At 39.0% G+C, this 12,678-nt stretch overlaps 1 long non-coding RNA gene across 3 annotated transcripts in view; it reads right to left on the reverse strand.

The window, feature by feature from the left end:
• Positions 1 to 12,678, reverse strand: part of LOC147653085 (uncharacterized) — a 59,146-nt gene that overhangs the window by 7,368 nt on the left and 39,100 nt on the right. For all 3 annotated transcript variants that reach the window (XR_015287140.1, XR_015287142.1, XR_015287141.1), the window contains exons 2-4: positions 9,505 to 9,743; positions 9,285 to 9,345; positions 8,414 to 8,593 (exon numbers count right to left, since the gene is read on the reverse strand). This is a non-coding gene — a long non-coding RNA (uncharacterized LOC147653085). The remainder of the gene's footprint in view (positions 1 to 8,413; positions 8,594 to 9,284; positions 9,346 to 9,504; positions 9,744 to 12,678) is intronic.

Consider the following 12,678-nt stretch of genomic DNA (forward strand, 5'->3'; position numbering starts at 1 on the left):
TGCCAGTGCCTGGCTCAGGAATGGGAACATTACCTGCTTTTCTTCTTTGTTTTACCAGCAACAAAGGAGCCAAGCCAAGACTGGACAGAGCACAAGGTGTCCAGATTAAATGTTGTGAGCCAGTGAAATGAGTCAGGCAAATAAGAACACCAGCAAACCCACATGCTTTCTGTTAGGAGCTGGGCTGAGCTGCTGATGGTGAGCATACGCAACAAGACAGAAGTGCCTGAGATGCAACACAGGGCACAGACCTGGGGCTAGTGGCAGACAGATTCCAGCAGCTGGGGAAATCAATCACTTGCTACAGTGCTTAGACCTCACTGAGGCAAGAGTAAAGTTTAATATGTACTTTTTTGGCTTTTAATTTCAGATTAACTTGCCTTTCTCTGTATTACATCCTTATTTAAGACATCCAGAAAATTATGCTCTGGCCCTGTGCCTCAAAAGTCACACATAAAACCTACCATAAACTTCTACTCTGTTCTAAAAGTGACAATAATGGCACTTTCAAGGCAGAAATTGAAGGACAGGTTTCCAGATACAGGGAGTATTGCGTGAGTTGTATCATTGGCATAAATGGATAAAAATACAAAGCATTAACATTTACTGTAAGAATTAAAATACTGAAAAAGTCAGGATGTGTATTTTACAAGGTTGTTAATCATGCAAGAAAAGTCCATATGAAGAAGGATTATATTGCCAGTGAAAGTCATATGAAGTATTAATGAAGTGACCTCCCCCTTACTACTCCTTAAAAACAAAAAAATCTTATCTAGGTATAGAGAAGAACACAGGCTAAGTGGACACAAACCATGTATTTTACTCCACTTTACAAACACTTTAAATTTTTTGTTGGGTTATTTGGGTTTTCTTTTTTCCCTCGTAACTTAGCTTTGGAAACAGCTAGGCATCCTGGCATCAGTTTATTCAAAATGTCTGCTTCAGCATGGGGCAGTAATGGTTGCTTTCTCTTATTGTCTGTGCTATGAAAACTTCTACAGATATTTTATATCTGCAAAATTCTTTTTAAGTCTGTTGAAAATATTGCGGCTCTTTGGAGAAGGATCTCAAATTTAGAAATGAAATGGCACCAATAACAAGGAAGTAATGTCAAAATCGCAAGATAGCATGCTGTGTATCTCTTGAATACTATTTTCCACTGCATATACAGAAAAACAGAAGGATGATTCTAGAATTTCCTGCTGTAATAACTCAACCTAGCTAGCAGAAGCAGCGATTATGAAGTAGCATGGTCTTCAGTGCAGGGCTGTGATGAATTGGAAACTGGTGGTATGGCACACATGCTCTGACGGTCGGCAAGATGCCTCTGTTGCAGCATCCTGAAAGTCCTGTCATCATTGTCTTCAGCTTGCTCTAAAGATGAGGAACAGACCCTTTGGAATGCTGTGTGATATATTTTCTGAGCATCTGCTGTGTAGAGATATTGCTATACCAGGGAAAATCCCAAACAAACAAACAAACAAAATCAAGGGTGAAAGCGGAGAAGAAAAACAGATTACTTAGTCTGGCAGTGTTTTAAAACCTATCCCTATCAGCCTGAAGCTGGAAAGTGACAACAAGCACAAATTCAGGCAGCTCTAAGTTAGGCAGCAGAGCCAGGGTGAGCAGAGGGGGAGGCTTGGCTGTGCAGCAGCCCAGCCTCACTGTGCTGAGTGTCTGGCTGGGGAACCTGCATCTGCAGCCTCCAGGGATGCAAGTAGCTCACAAGGCCACACACAGCTTTTGCTGGGTAAAGCTTGTGGTGAACTGTGTTCACTGTCCTGTTTTCCAGGGACATCAGCGCTCAATAACTACTTAACTTTTCACCTGTTCACTCTGCTGTCACTCTCCAAAAGAAGTCCTAATGCCACCTAATGCGTACAGGGTAGCAGAGACAGAGTGTGTGTGTCCTGGCAAGGATAAGCTAAGTGAGATGAAACAAATGAGGTGTTGCAGTCTATGACACAGGAAAACAGACAAATGATTAATAGTTCAATGAAAGACTATCCTCGTCTGATATTTCCACACTTGAGTGAAATCTGTCCCAGCTGCAATTTAATGTAAGAGTTGTCTCTTTGGATTTCCTAACAACCCTGCCTCAAGCACTTTTATAATTGTTTGCTTTGAACTTCTAGTAATCTTTAAGAATTAGTATAAAAATACCTTAGAATCCTAAAGATTTTGAGCCAAAGGGCTCAAAATATTTTGTTTTCCAAGTCTAGATACCGCAGAATGGTAGCAAAACCCTCTGTCCTGCAAGACAATGAAATAACTTGCCAAGCCATAGCAAAGAGAAGGGCTGCTGCTCAAGTGGCAATGAAGAGTTACTTCAAGGCTAAAGAAATCTTAAGAAAGGTGCCAATGGCAACAGTGTCAGCATCAATCAGACCAGGGAGAGGAGAAAAAATGCCTTTCTTAAGTCTAACCACCAAACACCAGAGCTTTTGTAAAGGTGGGCTATGTCTCATGTGCAACTTGCTATTTTGTAGATGAATTATTAAGCAACTTTTTATCTTCTCGTGCCTGCAGTGAACAAAGGTTACAGGAAATTTTCTGTCCTTTCTCCATTCATTTCTCACAGTTTCAGTTAGCCTCTGCAAAAAAATCAGTATCTCTTACTAGAGCAAAAAAAAAAAAAAAAAAAAAAAAAATTCTATCGTTTTCTATTCTTATTACAAGGGAAAAGGCAAGAAAATTTGCTGTAAAAATCCTTTAGCAAAAGGGCTACACTGTTGTGATATACATGGAATAATCAGGGGAAAAACTTGTCATTAACAAGTCATTGTAAGAATTCTGAGTTCTTGTACGATCTATTACTCCTTTTCACCAGTTCTTCCATGCCCATGTCCTTTGACAGAGGGGGAAGAGTTCATTATTTTCTGATATACAAGGTGGGTGGGAAGGGAAAATAAAAAGATAGAAATGAGGAGATCCACAGGAGAATGCCAAGATCTGGTGATGTTCAGCTCCTACAGGAAGTTTAGAAGGTCAGAGTTTATAGGGACAAATGGTCCCTCTCTGCAGAAAACCCTGTTTCTACAGAGGGAAATCAGCTGACTGCTCCATCAGTTATTCAGGATGGCAGCTCAAATCTTCCTTCATTTCCTTCCCCTTTCCATTACATTTGTGTGCCTTCTGATATATTGCTATTGCACGTAGTAGCAGGTGTCCTACCCTACGGTAAACTTCCTAAGGAAAAGCTCGAGGAGAAGGTCTGACAAACCTGAAGATAAAATACTTTTGGTACCTTTGGGGGGAATCTTAGGGGAACACACTTTCAAGCTGTGCCTCCCACCTCTCACTTGAGTGGAAAGACTCAAGGAGAAAAGACTTAAAGACAAGCTTCTCCAGGGAACTGGAATACTGCACCTGCAGTGAGTGCAGAGAGAATGCTTTATGTCAGTGAAGTTATTAAGACCTCTGCAAACATTCTTGTAACCACAGTCCTGGTAGGTGTTTTTTTTTTAGTTTTTTTTAATTTTTTTAAATCTGTTAGTTGGTTTGTGGACTTTTTTCCTCATTCCCCTTTGTCCTTTATCTTTCAGATTGACTGGACAGTAAAATAATGAGCTCAGATTCACCAGATTTAAAGATAAACTGTTAATAGATAATGGGGATGAGGCTTAGATTGAAAGATAAGGTATTAATAGATAATGGGGAGGAGGCTTGGGCTAAATACCATACAGGAAGGGAGGTTCCTTTGAAAACATTCCATACTAATAATTTCTCTTGCAGTTAAGGAAATTGTATGATCCTTTCAGTTGACCTCTGAATATAACCAGCCATCATCATTCCTATCTCTAATTCCTTTACCTGACTTTTCAGAAACCAAACAATGATAAGAACAGTGATGATGCACCCTGTCAGAGCTGGGAGAAAGGAATAGTCCCCACGGTCACTACTTTTCTATCCACATGTTATATAGTAAACTTGTCTCTCTGGGGGAAAAAAGAACCTTACAATGTCACATTTTCATGGAAATTTTGTAGCTTTTTCTTTTCTGATGTTTTGCATTAACTTTCAACAAAGTCAGGTGAAGAAAAGCAAGGAGTAAACTAAGCAGAGAATTTATCCATTATTCCTAAATTCTGTTTTATTACTGGATGAGTCTTCAGTTGTTACTTTCACACAACTTTTTAAAAACACCTTTCTGTAAGTGCTTCTGACTTCCTTTAAAAAATACAAATTTGCTCTTTATAGTAGAAAAATACTTTTTTTTAGTCAACAGGTTATTCCATTTACCTCAGGTCTTTAAACCTCCAAGTCAAACAGAACTACCATATTTCCAGATCTAGTTTCAGCGAATCATGGGTTGGGTATTTTCTGAGCAGGGACTTTAACAGGTTGAACACAGCTGAGGAAGTTCTGTAGACCAATATTTCAGCAAATGCCTTCTTCATAAGGCACCCAGCCAAAACATTCATCTGCAGAATTTCCTTCCCAGTTACAGTGAGATTTACCCCTGAGTGTTTGTAGTGATAGATAGAGCTTTCAAGAGACCAACTCTCACTCACAGTCTCAAAGGTGAGGAACGAGAGCTACAAACAATATATAATCCACACCACGAACATCTGTACCCAGTGTCTTTGCAAGCTTTCTTCATTTTGTCTGGCTGCTCATCTTTCCCGAGCATCTTTCAGGAACCAGCCACCTTTGCTAGGGAATTCCTCCTCTTCTCTTCCTTGTGAAGATACAGTTGGCAATGACAACATTGCTGTTCACTTAGGATTTGGATAGTGAGTGTTCAGCGAGGAAAATTTATTTAGGGGAAAATCCATAATTTTTTGCATGCTTATTATGGGAATAATTATCACTCAACAAAGTGCGTTTCTGACATTTATGATACAATTTTCAGTTTTCAAAGAAAGGCAGCACTTGGGCCTTACCCTACCACACATAACTTAAATAATTTCCTCCTAAAAAGTTTCCTCTGCGTTTGGATGAAGTATTTGAATCTTAACAGTGTTAAGGTCCAGCCTGAGTTTTGCATCAAGTTTACACTGAGTCTGTTCTACTGATTCTAGTGAAATTATTCCATCTTTAAGTAAATATAATATCAGTATCAGAAGATACAAAAATGCTTTTCTTGAGGAATATGGACAAATATCTAGATATTTTTCCTTTCATATAATTAAACTCTATGTTAATAAACTAATTCCTTATATTAAACGTTACTCCACCTAGATTAGACCACCTAGATTAGATGGTGTGTCTGTCTTAAACAGAGTGTGCATTTTGTAAGCAAAACATCTAATACTGTGGGTAAGGCAGGATTAAGCTGGAGACACTGTTAATTTAAGCGTCAAATGCTTTTAAGAGTTGAAAGTGTTCACTCATAACTGTTATGAATTCAGCATATGTTATAAATTATGTACATATAACCTAAAAGACAGATGAATTTTGTGTAATGCCTTTTTTCAATTAAAACATTAGTTGGCCAACATGTTAAAAAAAAAAAGAAGGATTAGGATAGGTGAGGCTGTTTTCTAGTTTAAAAAGAAAAAGAATTTTTAGGGGAATCAACTAAATGATTCCCCAGTAAAACTGGTAACATTAGTGGGAAAGGCAAGGGTGTCCTCTATTTGATGGTTCAACGTCATTCATAAATTTACACTTGCATCACATCCTTGATAGCCTATAGTAGCTGAAAATACAGCTGGAAAGTCACAGTATTTCCTTTATGGAGTGGCTGGACAGCAACTGGATATTTTGTCTTAATACCTTTTACTAACTTGATACCCTATCATTTTTTACTGTCCCATGTGGACTATAAAGCAGTCAAAGCCTATATAAAAGACCACTGAATTTATAAGACCTTCATTCTGCACCCATTTCTTACCAAAAAAAAAGCCAAGTAGCTAAGAATACGAGCCATACCTTTTTCAAATGCTTTTAGTTCCCAAGGAAAACAACTATACTACAACCAAGACCACCTCACGTACACAAAAAATCCCCACCAAGGCTATACTAAAGATCCCTTGAAACGACCCAAACAGTTTCTTGTCTGCAGCTACCAGGGTTTGGCAAAGGCTGTTCAACAGTGACATTTCCTGGCAAAAGAAAAACTGGGCAAGAAAAACTGAACAGTGGTGAGTAGTGCTTTATGATTCAGATGGATGTAAATTGAATTACAAGTCTGGAACACCAAATAACAAGGAGCTGTAAATAAAGGTCATAAACGTTTCACATGAAGATATACACAAAGAAGCTGTAAAGCAATGTCATGTCTGCACTCAATCCAAGCATACATTAAATGAACTCTGTTTTGTCACAGTGCTTTCCAAGGTATTAAACAAAGCAAATAAATAAAAAATTATAGACCCTTCAGCCAATATAAGCATGTAGGATAAAGGCTTCTCATCCAGTGACCAAACAAAATAACTCTCTTTATTCTCCGAAGTAGTTTATCTTTTCTGGCCACTTTCAAGTGTTTGCAAATTACTGGTTTCCCCCAAAAGTCAAAGTATGAAAAGTCACAAAAAAGACTGACCCTTGTGTTATTGTTGACTCTATGGAAACCAGAAAATGCTGACATATTCACATTATGGCTTTGTCTCTTACAACTTGGAACTCCACAAAGCACCTGAAACTATTACTTTCTGTGGTCTAAGTTTCCCCTGAATGCAAACTTCCACAGCCTTTAGCAATGAAACATCTCAGAGTTGAGATTATGCTTTCTAGTCCTGTTAAATGCTTTATAACAATATGAACTTGAAAGGATCCAAGTGCCCTTTCCTATGGAGGAGGTCAAAATAAAAATCAGTTATTAGGGAGAAAGAGAATGCCACCAAAACAACACTTGCTGCAATAAGGTTGACACTTGCAGTGTTTACAGGAGGGAAAATAAACAGAAGTTAACTTCTCCCTAAGTCTAAAACAGGCAGTAAGACCTAAAAGCAGAGCCAAGGTCTTCCAATTCTCACTCCACCATCCAAGCCACTCGGTCTCAGTTGCCTTAATGTGATGCCTCAAAGAGAGGTCAAGGTACGGACTGCCTTTCAATCTAAAATATGCTGGAAAAGAGCTGAAGCCAATGTCAGCCTCAGCACAAACAATGCAGCCAACTGATGAATGAACTGAGGGGTTTGGACCCACATTTAACTGAACAGACCAAAAATCTCTCTCAATGGTCTTTGAATGAAATCTTTAGGGAGAAATCCTGTTTCTGCTGGAGTGAGTAGGAGCTTTGAGTTCCTTAAGCGATGAAGTCAACAGCTAAGCAATGAAGCAAGCAGTCCAGAGTTTACCACAGAAAATATTCAGGGCTTCTCACCTCCAAGTTCAGCTTTCACATTTAAATTCTACTGAGGATAACTACAGTAGTCTGCCAATTCCAATTCGCAAAAAGGCAAGCAGAGCCAGCCAGACTCCTTCTGTGCAATCTACTGGAGACAGCATCACAAGCTTTCTGTGTCTCACTTCACATCCTCTGAAGCAGCAGACCGCCACATCTGACTCACAGGCACAGCACAGCAATGACTCCAGTCATTAGTGTAGGTACTCAGACTGCTATAGTAAGGACTACAAATAAACCTTGTAAACAGAGAGGAGACAAAACCTCCATATTTCTCTTGTTTACACAGGAGACACTATCCTGCTCCCCAGGAAGCCAATGATAAAACACTCACTGACGTCAATGGGAATGCATTCAAGACTCAATTTAGGTTAAAACTGAGTAGTGTTCAAGTAGTAGTTTTTGTCTTCCTCTTTACCCTCTGTATAAAATTGAACAACTCCATCCTCACTAAATCATTCATGTTTGTCAGGTTTCTGCCTCTCCCTGCATGGTGGGATCCAAGGAGCCAAGCTGTTTATAGATACACATGGACTTATTTGTGTATGATTTTAATTTTCTTAGGCTCTAGAGAAGAGCAAGACTTGCCAGGGTGGTTTCTGTCACTACAGAATTCACTCATTTTCTTCATTCCCATCATATTTGCAAAAGCAGCGGAAGCACATTCAAACTAAGACTCCTGTGGGTGTGGCAGGACACAGAGCCCATAAATATTTGTGAGAGCTCCTATAACCCTTCCACAGTTTTAAGAACTTAATTCAAAGATTTTAAAAAAGCACTTAAATACGAACCAATACAAGAAAAGATCTTCTCAGATCCTCAAAAAGCATAAATGACAAGGATACATAATGCCCCATTTCTCTCAGAAGTAATTAGGTGCATAACCTTCTTGGTTAGAATTACTCTAAATCCTGTTTTCATGTGTTTGCATCAATACCTATTAATCACACAGAAAATGCGGATTGCAGATCTCTACCTCCATTGGCTTTTGCTGAAGCATAGCTGGACTTTTAAAAGTTTCTTTTGGTGTTGCCAAATGGCCCAAAAGGGATTATTTGAAAAGAATTGATGCAACTGAGATACTGAACACTGACATCAGAGTTAAGCATGAATGCTCACCTTCAACATTCCATTTCAGTTCAACAGTAACAGCTTCAAAAATTTGTTTCCCAAATGCTTCAGTCCCATATGCATTCACCTAGGGATTTCCAATCACTCAGCAGGGTTCCACTGAGCATCTTATTTCCTTTGATTTATGAATCTCTTCGATAGGCAAGAATTGAGGAAAAGCCTGAATGTCTTGGAGAAAGTCAGAGAGATATTATAAATATGTTTACATTTGTTTCAGTATGTGGCTGAAGTTGAGTGAGCAAAAGTCGCAAACAAAAGTCTCAAGGACTACAGTAACTGTAAAAATTAATAAAGGAACTATACAGGGAGCAAAGTAATTAGGAGGATATTGACCAAACATCCCTTTTTCTTTCTCACATGCTTGATAATAATAAAAAAAATTAAAAAATAGGTTTCATGCGTGAAAGAAAATGAACCTTCTCTACCTACTTTGTTGCATATTCATCTTTCTGCATAATGGGACATGGCTCTTTCAGAAGTCACTTATTGAAAATTTCAGTATTGTTTCAGCTTAATATTGAGACCAGGTTGCCTAAAATATATGACTTCCTGAATAGCTGCACAGAGTTCTTTGACAGCCTTTTTTTTAACCTCCCAGAGCTGTTGCAGGGGTGGGCTCTTCCCCTTCGCCTTCCCAAATATTTTCTTTATTGTGATCTGAACTTCAGAGAAGGATCCAGGAGGGTAGCTGTGCATCAGCCGGGCCCCACGCTGGCTCTCCTCAGGGGTGGGGAGCAGGCACTCCAAAGCTATCCTGCATGGTAAGTGGGGTCTGTCCTAATTACTAACAGACTGACATAACAGGCACCAATCTGATGATGATTAAGTCTCCCCTGACATCACTGCAAAAGACACTTACCCTCCTCCAGCTTTCCCCTTCTTTTGTAGGTGAAGAAAGGCCACAGCTAACATCATTGCTTCTGCAGAAAGGCCAAAAATTAGAAGGGAAAGTGATGGCTAACCACACAGCTCCATGGTATAAACTTTGTTAATGAATATAAACCATTCCTAATGTACAGTTAATAGTTTCTGCTCCTGAAGCTGCCAGCATCTGCTGATTTATCATTTAGCTTACTCACCACTGTTTCAAAGCCTTATCTTCAAGAAAACAGGGTAGATGAGCACTGTGTCCATTGTCTCTGATTAGTACTTATCTTTGGATCCTTCATGATTATTCTCTATTAAAACAAAATGTGCCATGCTTGCCAAGGTTTCCTGTACAGACACACTGCAGAAAGAGAGTGAGCTGGAAGCCTCCGAGCACTGCAGTCTTCTCAGAGAGCACAGCTCTGTTCACAGGTCAGTGGAATGGATCTGTCTGATAGGAGAAGATCATCAGTGAGATGTCTAGGAGAGGACACCCCTAAAGCAGAGAAAAAGCCAGCTAAAGCTGAACACAGAGAATGCTTTGGCACACTGAGTAAATTCTACCCAGTCACATCAAAGAGCATTCTCAGGTAACACAAAGGAAAAAGTCCAGTAAGAAAGTCCAGTAACTTAAAGAGTGGGAGATCACAATATAAGCTGTTGGCATTTAAGGAAATTACAAACATAAATCAAATAAGAAAATAACACTTTTTAAAAGAATTTTATTTATTAATAAACCGTATTTTCATAATCTAGACCATACACTGGCACAGGCAGAAACACATCAATTTTCTTCACTTTCTCATTCAGGACAATTTATGGTGCCAAATAAAAACCCATGAAATTAAGGAAAGTGTCTAGTGAACACAGCATTTTCTTTAGAGAAGTATATACCAACAGATAAGTCTTAATGAAAATAGTTAAGCAGAAGACAATGAAGAGAGGTGTCTCACATGTCCATAATATTGCCAGAGAATTGCTGGTTCTCAAACTGGAGTATTTTCCAGCAATGTACTTAGCATGTGACCTCTCTGTGGCTCCACAGTTTCCCCAACTGTTTTCATAGCTCATAAAACGTTTAGGAAGTGTTTATAAAAACTGCTTGAGGAAACAGTGCCACAAAGAACTTGAGCTTCACGTCTCAGCAGTGCAGCTTTGATTTAGTTCTCTTCGACGGGATTTCATTTTGCAAATGCCCCACTAACATCTGCATGCAGGCCCTCTTGGGACAGCACCGAGACAGAGCGCAGTTTTATGTATATTACTTGGCCAAGTTCCTCCAGCATGTGATGGTTGACTTGCCTCCCTCATGAAATCACACATGCAAATGTTCCCCATGCATACACTTACTGATGGCCACTTTCAGTGATCTGTGTTGGGAAGAAATATTATGTCATAAACACCATTGCAACATCTGCGACGGATCCTTTTGGAACCCGACACGGCCCGCCAAGCCCAGAGAGCACTCTCACATCACAAGTCCATGACTGACGGTGCTTGACCTGCTGCCCTGCAAGCTCACCCCAGCTTTTTCATGCATGCTCTAACAGCCTGCTTGGAAACACACAGCCAGAGAAGTGTCACAGACAAGCTCTCAGTATATAGCTCTCTAGAGAATGTTTGCAGAGTGCAACAATGAAACACGATCATGCAAGAACAATGAGGTTTAAAACCAACATTTTACTATGCTTAATTAACTAAAACCAACATTCAGAGTGTTCTAGTGGAAGTCTAGTCTTCAGCCACAGCCTCATGACTTCCTGTGTCTTGGATATTAATTAACAATTATCAGTAGCCTTTGAATTCGCTCAGGATAAGGAGATTCACCGCTACAGAAAGACTCTTCATTTAATTCTTATACTATAGCTTTCAAGTTCAATGTCACCAAGAATTCTACTAAATAAAGTAAGAAATCCTTCAGTCATAACATATTTTTCTTATAACTTAAGAAGAAAACTCTACTTGTGTCCAAGTAGTAGACATAGCTCTAGTAGACGTATTTTAAATATAGACATCATTTACCTCTTTTGAGGGAGCATCACGTGGCAAACTGATGGCCCTGACTACTTGTCTGAATAGTCATATACTACACCAAGATCATCTTAAAAGAGCTAAGAAAAAAGCTCTTCAATCCTGTTCATGGACCCATCTCCATACACCTAAACTGGTTACTAAAATAGCTTATGAAAAAAATACCAATAATACATGCAATAAAGTGCCACCGATAACTATGGCAAAGATTTTATTCTCTTACTGGTAGAGATTAAATATCCTTGAGCAAGACAAGCCCTATTTGTAATAAAAATAAATTACAGCATAGACATAAAGTTTTTAGCACATTCTTTTGACAATAGAATTTTTCCAGTTCAAGGCTGCTTTATGATACTAAAATAATGTTATTCAAACCCAGGAATTAGTTCTGTGATATTTTGAGTGTCTAGTCAAGCATGCACATTCTCTCTCACCCCTGTTAATTAATTATCCACTCCTAAGCAATGAATAAGAAGAGGTCGCTACCCTTGAGGAAAAAGCAGGACGTATGTATCAGGTGTTAGACATAAAAAACAGTTTCAACTGTTTATTTAGCTCCCAGGCTTAGCCCAGGGGTTCAAATGAAGCAGTCAGTGAAAAACAGCTACCCTGTTCCTAGCTCTGAGGACCACAGGAATCTTTAGGAGTTGTCAGACAGTACAGTACTGCATCTTTCCTTGGATTTCAAGTTACAATTAAGGTCAAGTCATTCTTATTTTAACTCCATTGAGACAGTCATGAGAGGGACAGGGGAAAAAATGAGTGCCCCTTCTTTTTCTTTCCCACTAAAAAAAAAGGAAGCCTGTATTAATGCTGTCACTGCCCTCCACCTTAACTGAATACCCAATCCAAACATTTCTTATTGTCTTGACACTTAAACAGAGACAGAAAAGGCAGAAGCACTCAGATCTGACAAATAAGATGAAATTAAAGAGTTTGAAATGAAATTCATTAAATGAACTGTGGCAAAGTGTGACCATTATTATTTATGGTAGTTAACTTTGAGTGATCAGAGAAATGTTGCTGGTTGCTACAGTCTATATATCTGAGAACACAGCAGAATCAGAAGGTTCATTTTGCAAACAGAGGAAAACAAAAAATATCATTCAACAATGATGAAGGAAGGCTTCAGGAGATTATCAAATCCCTACTTATGAAAACCACTGAGTGAATGTACGAGCTGACACATTAGTACGTATGTATGTAGCTCATGCTCCCCATGTCTAAAATCCCTATTCACAGCAACCCTGTCTCACAAGACTTTTATCTTAATGGACAAAAACCAGGCAAGAATCACACCTGCTTTGCTCAGTGGAAGAGATTGGAAAGTCCCCATATTTTCCAGTGACTGAAAT

This window comes from Cyanistes caeruleus, chromosome 5, assembly GCF_971803275.1.
Source record: "Cyanistes caeruleus chromosome 5, bCyaCae1.hap1.1, whole genome shotgun sequence".
Taxonomy (NCBI): Eukaryota; Metazoa; Chordata; class Aves; order Passeriformes; family Paridae; genus Cyanistes; species Cyanistes caeruleus.